The 27,710-nt window shown below is 41.4% G+C and overlaps 1 pseudogene; it reads left to right on the forward strand.

Moving 5' to 3' along the window:
* The first annotated feature begins 304 nt into the window (after positions 1-304).
* Positions 305-27,710, forward strand: part of LOC142422295 (kallikrein-13-like) — an 80,871-nt pseudogene continuing 53,465 nt past the window's right edge.

The raw sequence follows: 27,710 nt of genomic DNA on the forward strand, positions 1-27,710 counted from the left end.
CAGTTGTGTCTTCTGAAGGCACCACTGCAGTCCCTCTTGTCTTTCTACGTTCAGAGAGCAGGATGACCAAGAACTTGTTCAGCTCGTAGGAAAACCAAAGTCAACACACTCAGAAATCACATCCGTTACAGAAGAAATGCAAAACAGAACACTCTTAGAAGTCAGGATGGTAGAAGCCTGTCTCGCTGGCTATTCGTGTATCAGCACAAAAGGTCAACCTCTAAAGAGGACATCATATTTGATGGAGAGAGAGTGACGATGAGAAAAGCCCTCGACGAGGTCAACTGGCACAAAGGCCGCAGCAATGGACCTAGGAATGACCATGGAGAGAGGGGAGGAGAGGGCAGTAGTTTGTTCGGTTGTAACTACGATCGCCAGGACCCAGAGACTATTTGACAACAGCTACAAGCAACAGCAAGGCTTTGTGGGATATATTTCCAAGTTCCTTGTAAGAAGCATCAGCATTCCAGTGCCGGGTTAGATGGGATAAACACACTCCAACATGTTTGGGCACAAAACACAGACATAAAATGTTGGCACAATGGATGGAAGGGCAATTTGAAGAACTTGGCAATTAAATAATTAGAGCTGGATTGGAGAAGAAAGCAAATATTTGAAGTACTAACTGGAAGTTTATCATATATATATATATATATATATATATATATATCTCCCTTCTCAGTCAGTTTGTCATGTAGGGGTGGCTTGTGTGTGGCTCTGATGCTGGAAGTCACATCACTGGTATTTCAAAGAGCAGCAGGCTCACCCAAAGTGAACGGGTTTCAGCACAGCTTCCGGACTATAAAAAAGGACTAAGTTGTCCATATCAGAGGAATTAGCCACTGAAAACCCTGTTGATAGCATTGGAACATGGTCAGATACTGAAAACTTCATAAATAGAAGCAGAACATTGTCAGAGATCATACCAGAAGATGGCTCCTCAAGTCCAGAGGCATTCAGAATATAACTGACACCGAGCTGCCTTCTAAAACAGAGTGAACCCTAATAAATACACAATGGAATAAAGCCTTCAGGACCTTCAGTTGCTAAGGGGGCACAGCTCAAAATAAGAATCAACTGCAAACATGTATTAATAAGAACTTAAAATGTATGAAGTATGACTCAAGGAAAATCCAAAATTGTCAAAACTGAAGCAAAATGCATAAAGGTCTATCCATATCTTAGGCATCAGTGAGCTGGAATGGATTGACATTGGCCATTGTGAATCAGACAATCACATGCCTTACTATTTTAGGAACAGCAAATTCAAAAGGAATAGTGTTGCATTCATTGTCAAAATGACATTACAAGATCTATATTGAAGTACAGCGCTGTCTGTGACAGGATAATATCTATCACTATACTAGGAAATCCAGCCAATACAACTAGTATTCAGATTTATGCAGCCACTGAAGCTGATGGTTAAGAAATTGTAAAATGTTACCAACTTCTTTGGTCTAAAATTGATTAAATACGTAAATATGCATTGATAATTATTGGTGATTTAAATGCAAAAGTTGGAAGCAAAGAGGAAGGAAGAGTACTTGGAATATATTTTCTCGATATCAGAAACAAAGCTGGAGACCACATGATAGAATTTTACTAGATCGATGACTTCTTCATTACCAATATCTGTTTCCAACAACACAAACAGTGACCATACTCTTAAACTTCCTCAAATGGGATACATAGAAATAAAATTGACTATACCCATGGGATGAGATATTTGGGAAACTCAATATCAGCAGCTAAAATGAGGTCTGAGGCCAACTGTGGAACATACCTTCAATTGTTCATATGTAAGTTCAGGTTGAAACTAAAAAACAAAAACAAAAACCAAGTCCATGAGATTGAACACACAATACTGAGAATACCCCACCTGTTTCTCCAGAACATTTCAAGACCAAATCTGACATATTGAAAATTAATGGTGGAAGACCTAGTGAGCTGTGGGATGACATCAAGAACATCACACATAAAGAAAAAAGTCATTAAATGAATGAAAGGTTGAATAGAATGTCAGAAGAAACACCGAAATTTGCTCTTAATCATAGAGTAGCTAGGGAAAAATAGAAGAAATGATAAAATAAATAAAAGAGTTGAGCAGAAAATTTTAAAGAACAGCTCAAGAAGACTAAGCAGAGTATTATAATGAAATGTGTAAAGGGCTAGTTAGAAGATGAAAATTGAAGAACACACTTAAAATATCTTAAACTGACAGTTTTAAAGAGACAATTCAAGCCTTCAGTTGCAATACTGAAACTTTTCATGGGCAAATGATTGAAATGGTACAAGAAATAACAAAAGACAATGGAAAGAATCCACAGAGTCACTGTAATAAAAAGAGCTGGTCGATATTCAACCCTTTCAAGTGGAAGCGTATGATTCAGAACCAACGGCGATGAAAAAAGAATTGCAAACTGCACTGAAAGCATTAGCCCAAAGCAACGCTCCAGGAATTGATGGGAAAACCGACTGAAATAGCAAACTGTTGAAGCACTGGCAACACTCACTGACCTACATGAAGACATTCAAAAGAGCTGGCCAACTGCTTGTAAAACCCACTCACTCTCTGCCATGGAGTTGATTTTGACTCATAGCAAAGAGATTTGTGTTTACACCCATTCCAAAGAAAGGCGACCCAACAGAACACAAAAATTATAGAAGAATAGCATTGATACCACATGCAAGAAACTTTTACTAAAGATCCTTCAATAACAGTTACAGAAGTACATTGACAAAGCGGCCAGAAATTCAGGCTCCACTCAGAAGTGGATGTGGAGCATAGGATATCATTGCTGATGTTACATGGATCTTAATTGGAAGCAGAGAATACCAGAAAGATGTTTACTTGTGTTTTATTGACTATGCAAAGACCTTGACCGTGTGGACAATCACAAACTATGGATAGCCTTGAGAAGAATGGGAATGCCAGAATACTTCATTGTGCTCATGGGGAAAAATCTACATGGATCAAGAGACAGTTGTCTGAACAGAACACACATGAATACTGCATGGCTTACAACCAAGAAAGCTGTACTTCAGGGTTGTGTTCTCTCACCATACTATCCAATCTGTATGCTGAGCAAAGAATCAATGAAGCTGGACTATATGAAGAAGACCATGGCATCAGGATTTGAGGAAGGCTTATGAACAACCTGCTTTATGCAGATTGTACAACCGTGCTTGCTGAAAGTGAGGAGGCCTTGCAGCACTTGCTGATGAAGATCAAGCAGTACAGCCTTCAATATATGGGCTGTAACCTAGCAAAATCCTTACCACCGGACCAATAGTTACCAGCAGGATATATGGAGAAGAATGTAGTCTAGTCACATCATTCTTAATCAACACCATACTAGCAAGTAGAGCAAATGTGAAAAGATGAGAAAAATAAATAAAAGTCGAACACATTGTAAAGGAAGACATGTAGTCAGAATACTTCTTAGAAGCAAGGTTGGCTAGACTATGTCTCACATACTTCTGGCATGTCATCAGGAAAGACTAATCCTTGGTGTAAAACATTATGTTAATTAAAGTAGAGGACAGATAAAAAGGAGGAAGACTCTCAAGAAGATAAATCGACACAATAAAATCATAGCCTCAAATGTAGCAATAATTGTGAGGAAAGTACAGCGGAGGACAATGCTTTGTCCTATTGTACACAGTGTCGATATGAGTTGGAATGGACCCAATAGTAGTTAATAGCAAAAACCTTCTCAGATGACATGATTGCCTATATAGACAATCTCAGGAACTCTACAAGACACTTTCTGTGAGTATTAAAAAAGGCTAGCAAGCTTCAAGGATATAGCATCAAGAAACAAAGTCAACTCCATCTCTATTTAAGAAAAATAAATTGAATTGCAAACTAACCTTAAAAACATAATTTTTAATTGAAAGATCATTTGGGGGGAGTTCTTACAGGTCTCACAACAATCCAGACATCAATTGTATCAAGTGTATTTATTTGTACATAGGCTGCCATCATTGTTTTCTAGACATTTACTTTCTATTGAGCCCTCGGTATCAGCTCCTCTTTTGTCCCTCCCCCAACCCATGTGACCCCTTGATAAATTATAAATTATCATTATTATTTTCATATCGTATACTGACTGCTATCTCCCTTCCCCCATGGTTTATGAAAATGTAATTTTTGATAGCACCCAAACATGAAATACTTAAGTAAATTACATTTTGAAATGCTACTGCAAATTTCATGCTACTGCAAAGTTAACTTACAGCCATTGGGTAGATTCGGTCTCATAGAGACTCTGGAGGACAGAATAGAACTGTCCCTATGGGTTTCAGAGCCTTGCAATCTTTACAGGTATAGAAAGCCTCATCTTTCTCCAATGGAGTGGCTGGTGGTTTCAAACTGTTGACCTAGTAATTAGCAGCCCAGCCCACAGCCTATTGCACTCCCAGTGTACCTAGATAAGTCAAAGATGACATAAGTAAATGGAGATATGACTATATGAATGGATTTAAACATTCAGTGTAATTCTTCCAGTGTTCCATAGGTGTAAGAGCATTTCAATAAAAATCCCAGAAGTTTCCATATAAACAAGTTTACAATAAAGCATTTATTTAAAAAGAAGGAACTGAAATAGCGAAGACAATTTTGCAAAGAACACCACTGGAGAGCAACCATACCCGGGTGCGAGACTTACCACAAATCCACAGGTAGAGTGGCCTATGGTGCCGACGAAGGACCAGGCGGACCAGAGGCGCCTGGAATGGGAAGTTCAGGAATAGATCCACACAATCACAATAAGCTCATTTTTGGAAAAGGGGTAAATACAATTCAGTAATTAAAGGATAATCCACTGAGTGGCCATGTACATAAAAGCCAAACCGACTCCTAGGGTAAAATCTCACACCTCAAACAACATTTTACCCCAAAGAAATCACGGACCTCCACGTATGTGACGAAGCCATTCAAGGTGTAGTGGAAATCATGGACTAGCTTCCTGACTCAACACCAGGCTGCACATTCTCAGATATGATACAACCCACCCAGGGGAAATGCTGATAAATCTGAGTTAATCAAAATTAAGAAATTTTGCTCTCTGAAAGACATGGTTAAGAGAATACAAAACACAAACTGCAGACCGAGAGAAAAGGATATGTAGATCACATATCCGAGAAAACACTTGTACCTTGATTGTAGAACGTATCCTTAAAACTCAAGAGAAAACTTACAGTCAATTAAAATTAGAGCGAAAGACTTAAGTACTTCCCCAAAGATTACATGCAGAAAGATGAAAACACACAGCATCATTAGCCATTGGGAAAACATAATTAAAATCAAACTGTGGGGCCCCTACATACCCCCCATTAGAATGAGGAGCCCTGGCCCTGTACCTGGCTAACTGAAATGTCAGCATTTCCAGTGTACCCAACTGCTAAGCAGTAGCATCAACTGGAATCTGTCTCCTTAAAGGTGTACAGCCTAGCAGTTCCTAGGGGGCAATTCTGTTCTACAGAATCATGATGTGTCAGAATCCATTTGACAGCACCTACCCACAAAATCCATTCAAAAATACCAAAAATGAAACAAAAAATCTTTACTGCCATTGAGTCTATTCAGACTCATAGCAACTTTATACAACAGAATAAAATTGCCCTGTGGGTTTCTGAAGCTTTACCTCTGCACAGAGGAGACAGCCTCATATTTCCCCCCAAGGAGTTACTAGTGGGTTTGAACTGTTGACCTTGTGGTTTGCAACTCTGGATGTAATTCACTATCCCATCAGAATGCTTTGAAATCCCATTATTAGATTTACACATGCACCTACACACACATGCGCCCACGCGTATTCATTTTGAGAATGTAACTTGACTTGAGCGGAAAGCCCCTTCTTTCTTTCGTAGAGTGCCTGAAACTGCAGACCTCGTGGATCACAAGTTTTTGTAACCACTATGCTAACTGAGCTTCACAAGAATGCTAAAATAATAATACTTTATAAATTATCAATGGTTCATGAGGGAGGGAGAACAGGGAGGAAGGAGAAGAAGGGGGGGGGATAAAATGAGGAGCTGATACCAAGGGCTCAAGTAGAATGAAAATGTTTTGAGAATGATGATGGCAACAAATGTACAAATGTGCTTGACACAGTGGATGGATGGATGGATTGTGGGAAGTGTTGCATGAGCCGCCCCAAAACGATTAAAAAAAGAATGTATAGCACCTGGGAATCTCATACCTTGCAGGTAGGAATGCATAAGGGGCTTTAGTTCCATTCCATCCACCAAACTTTATGAAGTCCTTTCATATAATAGGACAGCTACTTTGGAAATGTTTAGCAGAGTTAGTGTTTGTTTTTTGTTGATTTTTTATAAAGTTAAAAATAGTCTTACTATATGACCTAGTATTCCTAATTCTAAGTACGTATCCTAAAGGAATAAAAGTGTGTGTTCCTATCAATGTGAGTATACAGATGGTTTTCACACTTTTATTCATAATTTTAGGAAAATAACCCAACTGTCTTCAAGGAAGTGAATGGTAAATAAGTCATGGTGCATCTGTACAGGGAATAATACTCAGTAATAATAGAAAACAAATGATTTACGCACCCAAAAACTGGAATGGGTTTCAACAGCATGATGTTTAGTGAAACACCTCAGTCTCAGAAGAATGTGTCCCATTATTATTGCATTCATAAGACAATCTCAGAAGATAAAACTGAAATGCTGAGGATCAGAGTAGTGACTAGCAGACTCCAGGGGCTGGGGCAGGTGCAACCCCAAGGGGATAAGACCCCCAACACCGCTGCCATGGAGTCTATGCTGACTCACAGAGACCCCATATAGCATCCCAGTGACCTTGTAAATGTTTCCTGCAGCAGAGCGTCTCACTGGTCTCCTTCAGAGTGGCTGCTGAGTTTGAACCGTCAACCTCGTGGTTAGCAGACCAACATACATCTGGCAGGACTACTCAAAAATATAACATGACAGTATTTTTTTTGAAATGACAAAACTGCTGACTTTTGCATGGTGATGATGGTTGTACAAAATTCTATGAGTAGTAACATTAATACAAATCAAACTCACTTCCTTTGCGCTGATTCCTACTCATAGCCGCCCTGAAAGCCAGGGGAGAACGGTCCCTCAGAGATTCTAAGGCTGTACATTTTCACAGCAGACAGCCTCAAACCCCTCCCACAGAGCAGCCGGTGGGCTTGAACTGCCAACTTGGTGATTATCAATGCAATATCTACCTGGCAGGGCTACCAAAAGGCTGCCATAATAACACTTTTTTTCCTGGAAGAACAAAAATTATTTTTTGGGGGGGTTATTTGTTTTTGTTTTCTTACATTCAGATAATGAAGACACAACTCTATATAGGTGTTTGTAAGAAAGACAGGCTTTCTTCTCCAGTAAAGCGCTAACAGTCAGAGCCCCCAGGGACAGTTCTCCCCTCTCCTACAGAGTCTCCGTGAGTCAGAATCCACTCAATGACAGGGAGTTTGATTTGAATTATATGTGTATTAACATCAGTAGGCCTCTGTGCTAATTTTAAAAGTAAAGTCTTTAAAATAAGACTTGGCAGTCTGCTCTTTGTTTCCTAAATTGATAGGTGCTCATTGTAAAGAACATGGACAAAGAAGATAAAGTTTAAAAATAGGCCCAATCCAATCATGTAGAAATAATGATCAATAGCATTGTTTTATCCTGATTCCAGATAGCCCACTTGCATATCAGCACAGATAAGTGATGAATGGGAGAAAGAAAACGGATATACATTAGGGAAATGCTCTAAACGGCTGAAAATACAACAAATTCTATATTTTGCTTAACAGCAGAGAAAAGTAAACATAAGGAACAATTAAAATGCAAATAAATGATCCTATGCCAAAAGAGAGAGGTCTTCCATTTTTTGCCATTAGTCCATGTTTTTGTCATGGATTCTCTATGTGAAGCTCTTTGTTTCTCTTTAACTCTTAAATAAAGCATGGCTCTCCAAGTAGCATTTTCAAGGACACATTCGTTGATATTCAGATGGCAAAAATTGTCCTATTGCCTTTTTATTGAGTAAATTCTCAGTTGTGTATAAAGCTTGTCTGACATCATCCCTCTGAGTTCCATTGGCATCTATCTCACTGTGCTTTCTAAAACCCTGTGCCACCTGTTCACACCATACCTGGCCTGCTGGCTAAGGCCACAAATGCATAAAACTGCGGATTGAGTGATTAGGAAGCAAACTTTTTCAAACATGTTTTTCCCCTTACTTTCAGAGCATTAGTTATTAGCATAACAGAACTGGTGTTGCAGTAATTAAAGTGATCTCTTGCTAAACCCAAGGATTAGAATTCATGCAGTGGACTCATGGGAAAAAGGTATGGCACTCTGCTTCTGTAAATATGACCGCCGCAGCAGCCCTGCAAGGGTTGATATGAGTCGGAAACAATTCAACAGCAATGGATTTGGGTTTCTTGTTCATTTGTATGCTAGCAAAATAATGGAAGATGGAGGGAAACTGTAAGCCTCTATGTCTAACATAATTGATTTTTCAGTCATTTCAATGGTAACATGTAATGAAGAACTGGTGGTATTGAAGGAAGAAGTCCGAGCTACATCAAAGACATTGGTGATGAACAAGACTCTGGGAAGTAGTGGAACACCAATTAAGGTGTTTCAACAGAAGGGTAAAACACTGGTGGAGGGCATTATCCACACCAAGAGATGTAGAAGACAGCAACCTACTCAACCAACTGGAAGAGAGTCATTGTTGTCCATCAGAGTGAAAATCTGCCAGGTCCTGGACCATCCTTACAATTGTTCTTCGGGTTAAGCCCATTGTTGCAGCCGCTATGTCAATCCATCTTTATGGAGGGCTTTGTTCCCCCTTTTCACTATCCCTATACTTTAGCAAGCAGGATGTCCTTCTCCAGGGCCGAGTTTCTCCTCCTGTTAACCAGTCCAAAATATTTAAAATGAAGTCTCATCACCCTTTCTGTGAAGGAGCCTTCTGATTGTACTTCTTCCAAGACAGATCTGGTTGTCCTTTTGGCAGTTCATGGTTCTTTCGTTATTCTTTCCAGGATCATAATCCGAGTGCACGTTTTCTTCTTCGGTGTTCGCTATTCAATGCCCAAGCTGGCTATGGGCATGAGCTTGTTGAAAAGACCATGGGTTGGATCAGTTGAGGACCTTAGTCCTCAAAGTAACCTCCTTGTTTCTCAACCACTTTCAAGAGGTCTTGTGTAGCAGATTTATCCAATGGATCTTTTAATCTCTTGACTACTACTTCTATGTGCATGGATTATGGATCCAAGCAAGAGGAAATCCTTGACAACCTCAGTCTTTCATCCATTTATTATGGCGTTACCTGTTGGTCCAGTTGTGAGGATTTTTTTAATTACATGGAGTTGCAATCCATGCTTAAGGGTGCAATCCTTGACCATCATCAAGTGCTTCAAGTCCTCCTCTCTTTCAGCAAGCAAGAGAAGAGATCCATATGTATGCCAACTCCAAGTTCCAACAGAATGTGGAAATTATCAATAATGACATTAATATTATAGACCAACAAAGTTTTGATGAAGATAATTCAAAAATGGTTGCAGCCCTACCTTGATAGGGGACTGTCAGAAAATCAAGGTATAGTCAGAAGAGAGGATGGAATGGGAGATTCATTATTGATGGATCTTGACCAAAAGCAGATAATATCAGGGAGCTATTCTCCTGTGTTTTATTGACCATATATGGGTATTTGACTATGGGGATCATAGCAATGTATGAGTAACATTGTGAAGAATAGGAATTCTAGAACACTTAATTGTGCTCATGTGAATCTGCACATAGATTAAGAGGCAGTTGTTGTAACAGAATAAGAGAATACGTCAGTTTAAAACCAGGAAAGATGTGCTTCAGAGTTATACCTTTCACTACACTTATTCAATCTATACTGAGAAAATAATCCAAGAAGCTGAACTGCATGAAGAAGATGGTATCAGGGTTGTAGGAAAACTCATGAACAACTTTGTTTGATGAAGCAAAGATGATTTGCAGCTCTCACTGATGAAAACTGAAGAATACAGCCTGCAGTAAACATCACACTTCAACATAAAGCAAAAATCCTCATCTTTGTACCATTATGCAGCCTCTTAATAAATGGAGAACAGACTGAAATTTCCAAGAATTTCATTTTATTTGGATCCAAAATCAGCACTTGTGGGGCTGCCGACAGGAACTCAAACAGCATGTGAAAGTCCCCTTGAAAGTGTTTACAAGCAAAGATATAAATCTGAGGACTCAGGTGGACCTGGGCCAAGCCACAATATTCAATTCTCTCACATGCCTGTGTTTAAAAAGTAGTATTGGGGTTTAAAAAATAGTATTGACCACACCACAGATGTTCCGAAAATTGGTCAAACCTGTGTTTGATCAACTATGACCAAGATGCTCCTTGGGAGTGGGGGTGGCCAGAAGTCCTCTCACCTGCTTTGGGCGTGTTGTCAGGGGAAGTAGCCCTGTGGTAGGAGTCAGCAAAACCGAAGAAACCCTTTGCTGAGATGATGGACGCAGTGTCAGGAACAGTGGACTCACACACAGCAAAGGCTGTCAGGATGGAACCAGGCAGTGTTTCATCTTGTGGTACAGTGGCTCCATTTGAGTTGAAACCAACTCAGAGACGCCCAACAAGAAGCAGGGCAGTGCGAAGTTTAATGCATTGGGCTGCTGGGGGAAAACGTGCTGTGATTCCACTGTGAGACACATTGGAAACAACTCAAGGTCAACTGATTTAAAAATATATATCATTTGATGCCATGGACTTCCAGAAAAATGAACAGGTGAGTCTGATTAAGTACAGCCACAATACTCTTTGGAATCAAGGATGACACTGACCTGCATACGTTGGACATGTTTTCAGGAGAGGGCAGATGTCAAGTTCATAAAACCATTCATTGACAGACTTTTATTGCATGTGTCCTGTATGTCAGCACCAATAGTAGCCATCGGACCTCTTGTTACCGTCTATACTCATGTATAAGTACATTTTTTTGTGCTGAAAAACTGGGGTTCGGCTTATACATGGGTCAGTGGTACCCCAGTGAGGTGTAACATCTCAAGGCTGATTGCCATTCCTCCACTGTTCATTCAAAGCCCCGCTGACACTGCTGGGCTTTGGATGTTTGTTTACTAACTTCTAACCAATCAGAGCCATCCTATGACGTGGACGGCTCCAATTCGCAGAAGCACCCATAGTGATTTGCTTAATACCGGCAACTGAGCTGGTAAGGATGTGTCTGTGGCTGCGCTCCATCTCTCCCATCTGGTCTATGTGTTAATTCACATCCTGCATTTCCCACCCTTGGCTTATATTTGAGTCAATCAGTTTTTCTGGTTTCCCAGGTAATAATTAGGTACCTCGGCTTATACTCGGGTCAGCTTATATTCGAGTCTATACGGTAGGTGCCATGATGGAGCATAATCAAGAGACTAGTGGACCTACGATGGGCTTCAATGCCAGCCAAGCAAACCAACATTCCTCAAAGGCACTTCTCTAGCTCAGTCCTGCCAGGATCTTCTTTGTTGTTGGTTTTTTTCTTTTCTTGTTTGTGTTTTGTTAATTGGCTTACAAAGTGGAGACGTCTGGTGGTCAGTTGTTTTTCTTTCTCTGTGTCACCCGTTCACGGTTCATCATATTCCTTTGAAATGTTATGAGAATGAGGTTAATGGATGGATTATCTTTCCTCTTCTCTTCTGCTATCATTCTGAGAAATGACATTTTTCTCAGTAGTGAAAGGATCCAAATTTTCTAATTATCAACTGTAGTTTACAATAAATCACCAGCCTGGATGTGAGTAATTATATTGATTATTCTAGGTATTATTTGTATTCATATGTGTCTATCTATCTATCTATCTATCTATCTATCTATATCCTCACTCCTCTGTGGTGTTCACTGATCCAGAGAGTGGACCAGGGAAGGGATCTTTGCAAACAGCTGGGGAAGGTTCAGTGGACAGATAAAATGCCAAGTGTACTTGTTTCCTGCCTGACACTGACAACATAATTATAATAAAACATACCCTGCAGGCTTTCATCTTGAAATATGTTGGATTTTAACTGGAAAAACAACAACAACAAAACTGCTAAATGTTTAGATAGAAGACAACATTCTGACAGGGAGAAAGCATTGATATCATGTTCTAAGGGAGGTATTATTACAATTTCTTTTTCTTTCTTCTACAGATGTTTAGTTTTTGTGTATGATCTTTTTACAGAAAAGCATATGCATCTGTAACAGACTGAAACAAAGATAAAATAAACACTGCTGCCAAACTTATTCCGACTCAGGGTGACCCCATGTGTTTATGGAGCAAACGTGAGCTCCCTTGGGCTTTCTTGGCTGTAATCATTGTAGAAGCAGATCACCAGTCCTTTCTACCATGATACCTCTGAGTGGGTTCCCACTGGCTAATATTTTGGTAAGCAGCCCAAAATAAACCATTTTTCTGACCCTGACCAGATGTCATCAGAGAGTAAATTTGTTTTCACAGACTTGTTTGCTTAAAAAAAAATCTAGACAGAAGCATCTATCTAAGGTCAAAAGATGAAATGATTTAGCCAACACTCACTGAGAGCATTACTCTGTGTTTTACAAATGCTGAGTCATTCAATGATCCTAACAGCCTCTGTGACAGTGCTTTTATATTTAATTTGTATTTATCGCTCAGGAATAAGAAGGAGATTAAATGTGAGTAGTACAGCCAAGATTTGAGGCAGTGACTTTGGCCACAGAGTGGTCTCTCCAGTTAACCAATGGATGCAATTTTTTTTCTATGACCAACAAAGATGCTTGTTTAATGCAAAAATCATCTGAAAACAGTACATACTCCTAGAAAGGGGGAATTGGAGAATGTCCGATCCACAATAGGGATATGATGTCCAGAAATCGAGAAACAGCCATAAATCAACAGGCACACACCCATCAGGGTCCCACTTCCAATGAGCCTGGTGCTGGCACTGGGACTAAGAAGGGTAGACGAACGTCCCCGCCTTCCTCTCTGAGCCAGACCAATGAGGCTGCTTGTTTGCATCTTTCCATGCCTCTAGGTCCTTAGTTAACCTCTCTCCTTCTTAACACCTTTCAGAATCCTTTTATATTTGGTTTAGGGATGCCATACAGGGTTTCCTCTTGCACCCTCATTTTCCTTATTGTATTATTAAATGTCTACACAGCCAAGCATCCACTAACTAAACTGTGTTTCCATATACAGGTTGAATATGTTATCAGGTGACCAGTCTCTGGAAAAGGGTGCCAAGCTTTAAAGCAGAGGATCAGCGGGAAAGAGGAAGACAGTTGATGAAATGGGTTGGCACAATGGCTACAACAATGGGCTCACACATGGCAATTGTGAGTAAAGTTCAGGGACACGTGATGTTTCATTCTGCTGCACACTGAGCCACCAGTGAGTTGGAACGGATTGGACAACACCTACCAACCACAACAGTTGTACAATTTAGTGACGCTGATGGAATTTTTTCAGTCGAGTCACCAGCCTGGATGTGAGTAATTCTATGTATTATTCTATGCACTATTTATATTCATATGGGTATATCTATCTATCAGTCAGTCAATCTGTCATCATCTACCTCCTCTCTCCTCCATGGATTCACTGGTCCAGAGAGTCGACCAGGGGAGTGATCCTTGCAAACAGCTGGAGAAGGCTCAGTGGTCAGATCAAATGCTTCACACTGACAACATAATTACAATAAAACATACCCTGCTGGGTTTCATCTTGAACTGTGTTGGGTTTAACATACACTCATAGTTCCCTGAGTTTTCCTGTCGAATCTTTCCCCTTATTGTTGTCAATATGACCCCACTCCATCAGATCATGAAGGGGTGCAACACTCAAGGAAGATATTCTTTACTAGCTAAACATTTGAGTTTTTCAGTTATTCCCAGGAGGATTGGATCTTGGTTATTGGGGGAAAGGTATCGCGTTCATCTTCCCAGATGCTCTAGCAGGATTCTACCATCATGTTCCTATTTATCATGGAATATGCCAGTGACCCAAGTCTCTTCAGCTCCTGGAGGCCAAGACTCTTCTGCAAAGGATTTGATTTCTTAAAGAATGTGAGGAGCCCTTGAGACCACTGTGTTCTTCCACCAAACATTTAGGTACTGTCCGATGCAAGATGCACAGAGCAGCAGGACCATTTGGAGACACAAGAGGAAATGTCTCCCATCTTCCGAAGATGGCAAAGTCAAACGATGGAATGTCCTTGGGTACTTACTTCATGTAAGTGTCGAGTTGAAGAACACTCTTGCATTCATTTATTCCTGGTGTTTTTCCCCCCCGAAAGTGAGATAATTAAATGCTTTTGTTTGATATTTGCAAGGTAAATCAACATACCGTATGTATTTATTGCCGCATGAAGGTTGAGAAGCATTTACATCCTAAAATCTAGTTATAAATCAAATTGTGTAATCTAGAGAAGAAAAGAGAAGGCAGAGGTGCATGCTTACTATTCATTCTCTTACTCAAAGGTTGGCATTTCTGTCTGTTTTCACACAGAGCTGCTCAGAATTTTGCATATGCTCTTTTTATATTAGATCAAATTTATAGAGAATCCGTGGGTGGTGTAAATAGTTAAGGACTCAAAGACTATACCCAACGCTGGTGGGTCAAGTCCATTGAGAGGTTCCTGGGAAAAGGGGCCACATAACCTACTTCTGGAAGAGAAATCACTGAAAACCCTATGGAACATTGGCTACGTGAGTCCCAATGAACTCAATTAAAAAATTCAATTCTCTATAAAGATCTACATGTGCAGCTTGGTATTATAATTCAGTAAATTAGTATTGAAGTTACCGACATAACTAACTTGCTTGGTTATTACATTTTCAGAGCTAGATGCCCAAATATAATCACAAGATAGGGGAAAAAGAGGCATATATTTTTTCAATTAAGCTGTGGGATCCCTCTATTCATTCATCCATTTATTTGAAGATTCCCTTATTTAAATGGATGGGAGCCCTGGTGACTCAGTGGTTAAGCACTCACTGCTAACTGGGTGTTGGTGGTGATGACCGGGATCATCAGCTGCTCTGTGGGAAACAATGTGTCCTGTCAGTCTCCTTCCATAAGGATTTACAGCCCTAGAAACTCGTGGGCAGTTTTACCGTGTCCTGTAGGGTCACTATGAGTTGAAATGCATGTAACAGCAAAGGGTTTGGTTTTGCTTTGTTTAACTCAACATGGCCTCTTCTCTATTTTAACATTCTTAGAATGGTTCCCAAGCCTGAGACAGAATATATAGGAGCATCTGATGGATTTGTTTGTACTAGCTCCTTAGCCCATGTTTGCAAGTTCCAATTTCCTTCAGAAAGTACACTGAGATCCACTCTTAATTACCAGGCTTATCTTGCTCACCTGGTCTTCTCTCATAACCCTCAATGCTGGCACATAATATTTGTTCACATGGCGGTACAGTATCTCTTAAACGGAAAATATAGAAGCTGCAGATAAATAGCTTAAGAGACATAACAATATAGATAAAGTGACATGAAACGGGGATCTTGGTTTGAAATCTTAGCAATCCCACAAATGTGTGGCCCTATCATGGTTCGTCTTTTTCAAAACGGAGTACAAGTCTAATGTCATGTGCATTGACAGCTACTGTACAGGCATACACAACACTTTACCTATGGAAAGCAATACGTACTTTCTATCTTAGTTAGTGGCGCTGCGGGTTAGGTATTGGAGTACCAACTGCAAGGTGAGTGGTTCAGACCCGCCATTCACTTCTGTAAGATTTAGTCTCAGAAACCATATACAGGGTCGCTATGAGTTGGAATTGATAAGCTAGCGCTGGGTTTGACTTTTAGATTTTGTTTTAGTTACCTTGTGCAACTATAACAGAAATTCCCCATGTGGTTGACTGTAATGAGCTCAAACTTATTTTTTTTTCTGAGTTAAGGAGGCTGGGAATCTGATCAGCACAATAGTTCTATGTCCTTGTTTCTTCACTTGTTGTTCCTTGGCTTCTTGGTCAGCTTCATGTCTACCTCATTGCCTGCTTGCTTGTGCTTAAACTGCTCTTGTTGTATCTATGTGCTTAATCCACTCTTGTTATATCTCCAAGGAGATTAAGTCAAGGTACTTATCATGAATAACACCATCCACATCAGAAAGAGGCCCTTCTTAAACTGGTTTATAATCACAGGTATGCGTTGTTCAGAATTCAACAGATCTCTGCCATCATCAATTCTGACTCACAGTGAGTGACCCTATAGGACAAAGGAGAACTTCCCCTGTGGGTCTCATAGATTGTACATCTTTATGGGAATAGAAGGTCTCATCTTTCTCCTGCAGAGACACTAGTGGCTTTGAACTGCTGACCTTGTGATCAGGTGCCCTCAAATCTCTTCTGACTCATAGACATCTTTTGTAGTCAAATGCTCTACCACTGAGCAATACCCCCGATAGACATCTTTTGTGCATCGGAACGAAACACTGCCTGGTCTGGTGCCCTCTTAACAAGAGTTATGTTTGAACTTATTATTATCAGTCACTGTGTCAATCCATCTTGCTGAGGATTTTCCTCTTTTTCGTTGACCCTTTGCACTTTATCAACCATGATTTCTTTCTCTGGGGCCTGGTCTTTCCTGATAACATGTCCAAAGCACATGGCACACAGTTATAGAGAGTAAGATTTACAAGGTATCATTTCGGGGGACACAATTCAATCTAGAAACTCTGCAGAGGATCTTTACAAGCCCCATTTTCTTTGCCATGTGACACACGAGAAGCAGGAACTAGCCAAGAAATTCTCAGTCTATCACACCACCTCCAAATCACCTGTAGCTAGTGTTAAAATATTGCTAAATTGTCCACACCTGCTAGGGTGCTCGATTCTTGGGCTCTTTGTCCATGCTATTGCTTTTCCAGTCTTGGCACACTCCTCCCCTTTGAATAATCAGTTGCTCCTCATGCTAGACATTTCAGTCCATCTCTCATTTCCTCTAGGAATCAGTCTCTAGAATAAGTTTTCCATCATTACCATAGGTCTTCTTTCAAATTTTTATTGTATTTTACTTGTGTCCAGTTCACTGTAATTTTTATTACAGCAATTGTTTGCTATGTTTGTCTCTTCTATTGTCCTGGCAAGGAGATTTCATTTTTGCTCACTCACTGTGGTCACAGGGTCTGGGACATATTAGGTGCTTGGAAATTGTGCTCCCTGAAACTGGTGCTCACTGGAGCGAATGGGTTGTCACTTCCATCTCACCCTCACAGGTGAGCTCCTCAGAATATTGCATTGGATAAGGTTGCTGTTAAGTGTCCATGAGTTGGTTCCAACTTCTAGTGATCCTACTTATAACAGAAGTTTCACTGTCAGACACCGCTCCATCCTCACCACCGTTTCTTATGTTGGGGCCCTTGGCTGTAACCATTATGCTAATCCTTGTGCCCAAGGTGGTCTTCTCCTCCTTCTCCTTCTCTTTCAACTCCTCTTCCTCCTCCTCCTCCTCCTCCTCCGCCTCCTCCTCCTCCTCTTTCTTCTTCTTCTTCTTCTTCTTCTTCTTCTTCTTCTTCTTCTTCTTCTTCTTCTTCTTCTTCTTCTTCTTCACTGGCTCTTTACTTTACCAAGGATGGTGTTCTTCTGTAGGAACTAGTCTCTCCTGATAGCATGTTCAAATTACAAAATCTTTGCCTCTGACGAATATTCTGGTGTTTCTTGGAAGAAAGAACTGTTTTTTCTCTTGGCAGCCCACGGTACTCTCGGCATGCTTCCCAGCACCATGATGCAAATGCACCCATTCTTTTTTGGTCTTCCTTATTCCATGTTTGACTTTCACATTTACGTGAGGTGACTGGCAAGATCATGGCATGGGTTGGGCGTCCCTCACTCCTCAAAGTAACATCCTTGCTTGTCAGCCCTTCAAAGAGCAGATGCACACACTGTGCATTTGATTTTTTAACTGCTGCTTCCATGAGCAACAATTGTGGATCGAAGCAAGATGAAAACGACTTCATTTTTTCCTGTTTATTGTGATGTTTCCTACTGAAACCCTATTGGAATGATAAGTCAAAGACCTGAACAGAAAATTTCAAGAGAAAACTGGACAAGACAAAGTAAAATATTATAATGAAATGTCCAAAGACCTAGACTTGGAATACCAAAAAGGAAGAACACATTCAGTAGATCTTAAACTGAAAAAAATATTCAAGCCTCTAGCTGCAATATGCTCCTGTTCTCTTAAGCCAGTCCCATAGGGAGTCCTGATGTGGTGCCAAGGGATACGTGCTTGGCTTCGAACAAAAGTCTGGCAATTTGAATCCACCAGATGTGCCTCAGAAGAAAGGTCCGGCGGTCTAGTGCTGAAAGGTCACCATGGCTGAATATGGGAAACCACAGAGAGATGGGTAACTGAAAACTTCTCAGGTGAGCTGACTAGGGTTTTGAACAGGTTTGAAGTGGTTCAATCTTGCTGGACCATTGTAAACCAGTTAGAAACTCTAGAAGTGCCACACCTTCTGTGAGAACTTCCCAGAGCCTCGTACAATGGCTACTGATGTCTACAAGATTCAATCATTGTCTATAGTGAGTAGCATTTTCCCATGATATAGTCAATATCGGTATAATATGGAGGAAAATAAATAAGGATTCAAAAGTTTAAGGATTTGATTACCCACCAATATCAGCTAAAGGAGATAGGCTTGGATTTGAATCGAGATACTCTGACTCCTGAGCCTGTTGACCTTAATCATTATGGATACTGACTGACATCTTGGTGTTTATAAATATGAGGATGAGCGAAAAGTAGGTAGGTGCCTTTGAGTCAGTTCTAGCTCACGGTGACTCTTATGTACAACGGAATGACACGTTACCCAATCCTGCACAGTCCTCCCTATTCCTGTGAAGTTGGAGCGCGTGGCTCCAGACGCTGTGTCCATCTGTCTTGTTGAAGTTCTCCCACTTTGTTTCCTGACCCTTTCCTTCACCGAGCAGGATGCTCTCTCCAGTGACTGCGCCCCCGATATCATGTCCAAAATATAAAAGGAGATGTCTTGCCATCCTCACCTCTTAGTAGCAATTAGGCTCTACTTATTCTGAAACACAAAATAAAAGCCCCAAATTACACGAGATACGTAAAGAATATTAAACAAAATCATTTTCATTTAACAAACCTAGTAAGTAACTGGATTCCTGGTAGAGTGTAGTTGATTAATACACGCAGCTGCTAAAAACCGTGCTGACATTTCCAGCTCACACAGACCCACCTCCCAAGCAAAACCTGAAAGTCTACTTCCACAGAAGCAGCCATTGACAATCCTAGGACACAGCTCTCCCATGATAGATAGGGAGTTCCCGGGACTCTGACGTGGCTCCACAGAAACTGATATGGTGGTAAGTATTTAGAATGTTACATAGCAGAGATGGAACGAAACATGAGTCCATTACTCTTTAAAACCCACATACTTCTTGCCCTCATGTGTGCTTCATAAAAGAAGTGTCAATGCCCCCAAATGTTTGTTTCTCCCAGGCTTATTAAGTTACCAATAAAACAGATTTGCTTTATATTGTTGGGCATTACCGCATGTACCTGTGGACAATATTAAGCTAAGTTATACCCTCAACCCCAAATCAAAGTGTTTGCCTTTCCTGGATAGATCAGGCCATACAGCAGTTCTCAGGGCTGAAATATTGTGTCTGCTAGACACAGCCATAAATGCAGTAACTGCCGAATTTATAGATCAGCAAAGAGGGATAGTATTCCAATTATCAGTGAACCACAGAAAGTGTCTTCAATAAAAAAGATATAGTGAAAGGTGGCTGGCCAAGGGGACAGATGGCGGCAACAGTTTCATGCTGGGACCGACCCCTTAGTGACTCTGCTCCCATATTAAATAAGGATAGTGAGCTAATCCCCATCCACAGTTACCTGGCTTCCCAGTCTCACCTGATCTGCCTTCAGGAGGTACTTAGTCCACAGTGTCACTGCACTTCAGAGGAAGCACTTTTAAAGAAATTGTATGGGTCAAATGACTGATTCTTTGTTACTAGGGACTATCTATTGTGGCAATTGCAAGTGATGTGCCATAGAAGACCTTGTGGCAATTCCTCACTCTCAGCAGCAGGATGGTACCCCCAAATTATTATAGGTGCCATAAAGTTGAATCCAATTCACAGTGATTGTATGTGGCAGAGCCGAATGGCCCGTGGAGTTAGCTAGAGTGCAATCTTTGGCACTGTTAGGCAAACATGAGACAGCTAACAGTAAGATCTGCAGTTCAAACCCAGTCAGCCCCGAAAGAGCAGCCTGTCTCCTCATGTGAAGACTTACAACTGCAGAAACCATCTCCAGGGTGGCTGTGCGGTACAATCAACTAGCTGACTGCGCTTGATTCTTTTTCTTTCACTCTTTAGCAGAGCACGTGGTCAATTCTTTCTCCCGAAGCGCCTCTGGGTGGGTTCAAAACCACTGACATTTTTGTTCACAGCTGAATGCTTGAGCATTATGTCATTAAGGATACGTTTGCACCCCAAATATTCCTCAGACATTGCCTCAGGCCAAGCACTGAGACATTCATTAAATTTATTCTGAACCTTTAGGCGCCTTAACTGGTTTTCATTGAGTTCTCTCTGTTTAAAAGTTCTTGTGTGACAAGGTCTTTTCCCATGTTACAAACTAAACACAAATAAGGATTTTAAGAGATGCCTTCATGATGGATGTTAGAAACTTCCTAAGTCTTGAGAAGGCACACAGTCTATCTTCTCTGCTCAGTAACCATGGTTATTTGCACAGTCTTGTGCTTACTCATGTTACCGTTTACAAAGCCTGTTAGTTTGGCCAATATTTGAAGTCATTCTGGGTGCTGGGCTCTGGGCTAGGCACTTGGAACGACATGTGGAGGCCTGCAAGAGGCGGAGTCTCGGTTGGGAAAGTCAAACATACCCAGACAAGGCAAAAGGTATTGCTACTGGCCTTCCAGTTCTTGCATCATATGGGTTATTCCAAGGAAACTATGTATAAATGTGTGTTTGCTATTAGGAAACGGCTGACGACAAGTTCTCCAAGTAGTACACTTCCTTTAGACCCTTCAGTGGGCCTTAAAAAAAGGGTCCATTTAAAGCAGTGACATTTTAGGGGCTCTGCTGGGCCAGTTCAAGGCCGTCTAGGTCAGCTCAGAAGATTATGGCAACTGTTTCAGGGGACTCTCAAAGTGTCATCTTGATATATTTTCTCAAGAGACACAGGATAATTATGGGAACTTATTGTGAAGAATTTGGAAGAAAAACTGCACTGGTGAGAAAAAGTCCAGGAAAGCTCCACTGGGGGCTTGGGGGTGGGGTGGGGGGTGGGGGGTATACCCCCATCACAACAATGTACCTGCTTCTTCTTCAAGGGTATGGAGGGCTTCCTGTGAGGATATCAAGCAGCCTACAGTCCTGATCTTTCCCTTCAGACTTTTGCTGCCCCGTGTGTTAGGCTGAATTTTCTAGAAACAGAAAATTAGTGACATTCATATATCAGAAAGACCTTTGTAACAAAGAAGAATTTAATATTAAGGAAGCGACTCAGCCCAGTCCAGTCTAACTCAAGCCCATGGCTCAGATGCTAGATGGTAACTCTCTTAGACTCATGTAGTTGCCAGTGAAAGGGAAGCTGGGAGATCACAGGACATTGGGTGTGGCATACTGTGGATCCAAGATGTGTGGGAACATAGCATGGGACCAACAGCTTTTAGGCATGGCAGGCCATGTTGGCAGCCCCCAGAGCAAGATGCAGAGTTTATGTAAACAGGGCAGCAAAGAGGCTCAAGAGAGAGAACAGTTCTCAGTATGTTTCTTAGAAAATGTCACACCTCTGCAGAGGTATCACCAAGCGAAGACCTGATGGATTGATACATTGGACCCTACCCCTACCTCCACACAGACACCATGAAGTTGGCATAGAATGTGACCATCACACCCAAAATCAAAGATCACAGACCAGAACATGACTTTGAGACCCTCGGGGATGTCCCAACTACCATTCTGATAGGGCTGTCTGATATGGTGGTCTAAGCGGGCAGAATTCATCACCACAGAGGTTGAGAAATGAAAAAAGCCTTCAGACACCTGCCACCCTGAGTAGACGTCAGGTAGAGAAACCAAAGCTTCATCTTTTGATATTTTTGTTAAATCCATTTTTAAATGATTTTGTAGAAAGATTATTTATCCTAGACTAATTGAGTAAAACTGATTGAATGGTGGAGACCACATAAGAGAACTTGACCCTGGGGGCTAGACAGAAGAAGGTGTTCACTGATTGATTTATTGTTCTTACAGACAAGGTATAATTAGTGGATGATTTTTGATAGTGACCATAGGCTCAACTTGGACAGGACAGGGTAGCTAGCCCTCAGGTCTGCTGCTCTCAGTATTCCTGGGTGGGGAGATGTTTAAAGCAGGAGCAGAGGGAGGGCAGGAATCATGTAAAGAGAATGATTGTTCATGAGCTGTTCCTTGAACATTACCCCAAACGCCTCACTGTGGGGGGAATCACTTCAACATTAGATGGAAAACTCCTGATACAATAAGGTGATGTTGGCAGGAAGCATTTTCTCTGTATGAACCCAGAACGAGAATCTAGCTTGTGATTTATAATCTATTCATGTGACTGGGAAGGACTGGTGAGATTTCATGTTACTGACAATCTGTGCAGATTAGAGAGGCATGCAGGGTGTTAATGACGCTGGTGTGCATTGCATCAAACAGCCGCTTGCCTTCTCAGTGCCAGGTTGGAATTAGGCGGTTGCCACAGTCTAGAATGCTTTTTCTCTCCACACATTCTACATCCAACCTTCTGCCTGGCCTGGTTCCAATATTACATCTTCCTGACAGTCTTTGCTGACTTTCCAAAATCAGTGCAAAATGCCACTCACTGCGCATGCCTTAGCATTGACTTCCTTATATGAGCATATTAGTACCACTACAACGGGAGGTTGTTGACTCGATTCCAAACCATGGTGGCATATACGTGTCAGAGGAGAACTTCACTCTGGCTCGTTTCTGAAGCAGATCATCATGCCTTTCTCCCAGGATGACTCCAACTTGCTGATTCGTGCCATCCCAACCTAAAAGCTATTACCATAGATTCAATTCCAACTCATGGGGACCCTATGGCACAAAGTAAGGTGGCCTTATAAGGTCTTTGGTGTTACAAATATTTACGGAAGCCAACTCGAACAGATTTCTCCCGCACTCCATTTGTGCCACTCAGGGAGTCCAGTATATACATAAACTACCATTCATTGATAGTTAATTGATTTGCTGAGAATTAATTAATTCAACACAAAACATGGTTTTTAAGCAACCGTGGTGTCCTAGTTTGGAAGGATACAGTAGAGGTCAACTAGGCATCTGCAATCAGAGCAAGTTTCATTCTAAACATCCCATAAACGATTGATTGAAGATTATAACTCAGTTAATTGTGACAAGCGCAGTGAAGCCATTGAATGGACTCGTGTGATAGAGTCAGGGTTAAGGTTGATTTATAAGGGGTAGCAGAGGACAAAGAGGACCGTTCTAGGAATTTGACATGAAATCGTGTTCACTCACATGAATATGACATTCCTTACCAAGCCATAAAAATGAATACCCCACAAGTTCCCAGCCCAAGACCTGCCCCATAGAAGTAACTCAATTACAATTGCCTTGATGGATCCTAGGGGATTACCCACCATCTCTATAATGTGGAGCAGGACTGGGGAATGTGAGGCAAAACATGATGAACATGCAGGCCTGGTATTTGTCCTCTTGAGAGCTGTGGCACCAGTGACTTGTTGGTTCTTAGTGTGCTTTGAGGATAAATGAATCGTGACCAATCTCCTCCCCTGGGAATTCTGAATTGCCCCAAAAGCACAAAGGAGTCAGACAGATGGAGGTGTAATTTTGACCCTCTTTATTAGGTTTGCTTAACTAATGGGTTTACTTTGGCCCACAATCACAATCAAGATCTATAATGTTTCTGGAGTCCATCTTCCAGAGTGGTTTACCCAAAGAAGACCATGGGTCTAACGAGTAGTTGATTATATAGATATCTGGAATTGCTGCCTTATATCTCAAATGCTGACAGTGGGCTCACATTGGCCAGAGCATGGTCTTCAAGAGGCTACCAGATAGACGAAGACACAAAGGTCAGCAGTCCAATGTGTTTGGAATTAGAAACAAGACAAGAGACTACTCTTCTTCCTCCCTCTGCTTAACTGCTGCACCACCAGGGGTCTTCTATTCACAATAAAGTTACTGCTACTTTCCTCTGGTTCCTAAATGCTTCCCCCCTCCCTGCACTATCATGATCCCAATTATACCTCACAAATCTGGCTAGACCAGAGGATGTGCACTGGTACAGATAGGAACTGGAAACACAGGGAACCAGGACGGATGATCCCTTCAGGACCAGTGAGTGGCAATACCGGGAGGGTCCAGGGAGGGTGGATTGGAAAGTCGGAACCGATTACAAGGATCTACATATAACCTCCTCCCTGGGGGATAGACAACAGAAAAGTGGGTCAAGAGAGACGTCGGACAGGGCAAGATATTACAAAATAATAATTTATAAACTATCAAGGATTCAGGAGGGAAGGGGGGAGCTGATGATGCCAGGGGCTTAGGTGGAGAGCAAATGCTTTGAGAATGATGAGAGCAATGAATGTGCAAATGTACTTTACACAACTGATATATGCATGGATTGAGATAAGTTATATGAGCTCCTAATAAAACGATTAAAAAGAAGCTACCGTGGTCTCTCTGCAGGGCTTCAGAGATGATATTGTGAGTTGCCCTGGAGTTGGCTTCCATTCATGAAATTTTATGCAGAACAGAAGAAAACACTGCCTAGTCCTGTAACACTGTCCTGATTATTGGTGTCTACACATGTATGTTCATGTGTAGAGTTGTCTGGTTGGTAGCCCACTTAGCTAACCTAAAGTTAATGAAAACGCAATAGCCACGCCGAGGGAGAAAAACGCATTAGCTGACTTCCATAAAGATCACAGTATCGGAAACCCAGTGAGGTGGCAGTTGTATTGTCCTATACATTTTCTGAGTCAGAATCCACTCAACAACATTTCTCCTACAGAACCATGGGATGGGTTTGAACCACCCACTTTTCAGTTAGCAGCTGAGCACTTAAGTCTGTTGCCACCATGACTGTGTGTGTTGCTCCAGGTAGCGCTTAAGAAATCCAACAATGCATTCATTGCATTAGGTGAATCCGCTGCATAAGAACTCTTCAAATGGTTGAAGAGCAAAGCAGTCACTTTACAGATTAAAGTGCACTTGACTCTGATATTTTCAATTATCTCATATGGACCCCAAATAAGAAAGGCTACAGGAGAATTGACTAATTATAATTATGGCATTCGTAAAGAATATTGAAATATCAAGGACTGGCAGAAGAACAAACAAATCTGTCTTGGGAGGACAGCCAGAATGCTTTCTAGAAGTGAGGATGGTGAGACTTCATCTCACATACTTTGGACATGTTATCAAGAGAGGCCAGTCCCTGAGAAGGTCATCATACTTGTTAAAGTAGAGGGGCATTGAGAAGGAAGAAGACTCTCAACAAGATGGATCGACACAGTGGTTCCAACAATGGACCATGGCGGGCCACTGTGCTCTTTCTGAATTCTTGATCTTTGTTCAAAGCCTGCACCCGCTCTTGGGGAGGCCACGGCCATCAAGTGGAAGGCAGCAGCCCTATCACTCTGTCATATGGATGATGCTATGGTCTGTAGAGTATTTATTAGAGTGGCACAAACAGTTAAGTTTCTTGGTTACTAACCACAAGATTGGGAGTTCAAGTCCACTCAGTGCTACTCCGAAAGCAAAACTTGACAATCTACTTTCAAAACCAGCCACTGAAAACTTCAAGAAGCACAGCTCTGCTCTGACACGTGTGATGGTGCTACTTAAAGATAACTGGTTACAGTACTCATTAGTTTCATTATTGCACTTTATGTGTCAGTCTTCCACCAAACAAAAAGACCCCAAACACATTACCAATGGATCAGGACACACAGTGACATTGTAGGAAAAAGTAGAACTACTCTAGAGAGATCTTGAGGCTGGGAAACTTTACTGAAGCAGATTGCCACATCTCTTTTTCCCATAGGGAGGCTGCCAGGTTGGATCCTGGGGCCTTAAGGCTAAGAGTCACATGTTTTAAGCACTGCACCATCAGAGCTCCGCAATCTTTCACAGACTCCATGGAAACATAGCCCTTGCTTTCTATGCTGACACACCCCGTCCCCTCAGCAGCAAGGATACATTCTATTCCATAGTATGGACTCAATAAATACTTATGGATAACTAGCCGTGCCTTGTAGATGGGAGAAAATAATCTATTTGTTGAATGACTGAGTTGGAAGATGAAGGACATGGTCTGGAAATAAGAAGGCAGCAACAGTGAGAACTAGATCAGTGACATGACCAACGGGGATGTCAGGGACAAAAGGTTGCCTATGGAAATACAAGAGGCTGGTCAGTGAGGCAGGCAACCTTCCCCATGAATCTTGCATTTCCTCTCTCAGGCTTCCTGGAAAGCCAGTGGTATTTTCAAATCTGCTATTGAACATCTGTCAATGTCTCAAGCAAGTGCATCTAAATCCCAGTGATGGAATTTAGAGTGAATTTGTATCTGGCATCAGAGAACACCACGGAGTAGACAGTTAAGGAAATTGACATTTCCATCATCGATTGCTTTTGTTGTTGTTGTTCGATGTATTTAGTTTAAGGTTCTCTGCAGATTCTATTAAATCCAGCAGTTTTATCTTCTTGAAGGCATTCATTTGTTCTCCAAGCAAGATTGAAGTAGAATACAAACCAAGACCCTGGTGGAAGCAGTGGTGACGTCACCATCCAATACCCACTTTCTTTCCTTCTCGCTTGGGATGACATTGTTTCATCCCTTGAGGCATTTGTGTGAGACGTGACCATTGACTTAGCCTCCCCCGCCTGAAGCCCAGCTCTTCATTGTTGGTTGAGAAATTGTGACTTGCTTTATATTTTCAACAACCCACCCTTCAACACTACACCTTGTAAAAACAAGGTGATTTGAACAGAAGTTTAGAAAATGAAGAGAGTCCCATGAACTGCATCCTGCCTTCCAAAGGCAGCAAAAGTAGGGCCAATGATATAGCAGCAACAAGAGGCCAATGAGAAGTGTCATCGATCTGGAACTGGAAAAAAAAAAGCATATGAAACCACAGGGAAGTGGAAAATCAGTGAAAGCAAGGTTTGTGTTCACTGTTGGGTATGGGTTGGATTGCTAACCCAAAGGTGGGAGGTTCAAACCCATGAGCTGCTGGGTTAGAATGATTCACTAGAGTTGCCAGTTTCCTAGAGAGCTCATTGTTGGGTAAACTTGTCTAGATGAGGAGTTCACTGTTTGGAATGTCATCATTTTATTACATAACCATTTTATCTAAATGGACTGTTTCTGAGAATTAATAAAAGAAAAAGGAAATAGTCTCACTTTGGAAGAACTAAACTCAGGAGGAACCAGTCCCTGTAGAAGGATTCATGCCTGGGAAAGTAGAGAGTCATCGAAATAGAGGAAGTCTGACCCAGTGGCTACAAGAATGGGGCTCAAACAACAACTGAAAAGATGGCAGGGCTTCATTCTGTGGTATGAAGTGCCCTTATAAATTGGATACTATTTAAGGCACCTAACAATAAAAACAGCAAATTCATTGTTC

The sequence above is a fragment of the Tenrec ecaudatus genome, chromosome 12, assembly GCF_050624435.1.
Source record: "Tenrec ecaudatus isolate mTenEca1 chromosome 12, mTenEca1.hap1, whole genome shotgun sequence".
In the NCBI taxonomy this organism is placed as follows: Eukaryota; Metazoa; Chordata; class Mammalia; order Afrosoricida; family Tenrecidae; genus Tenrec; species Tenrec ecaudatus.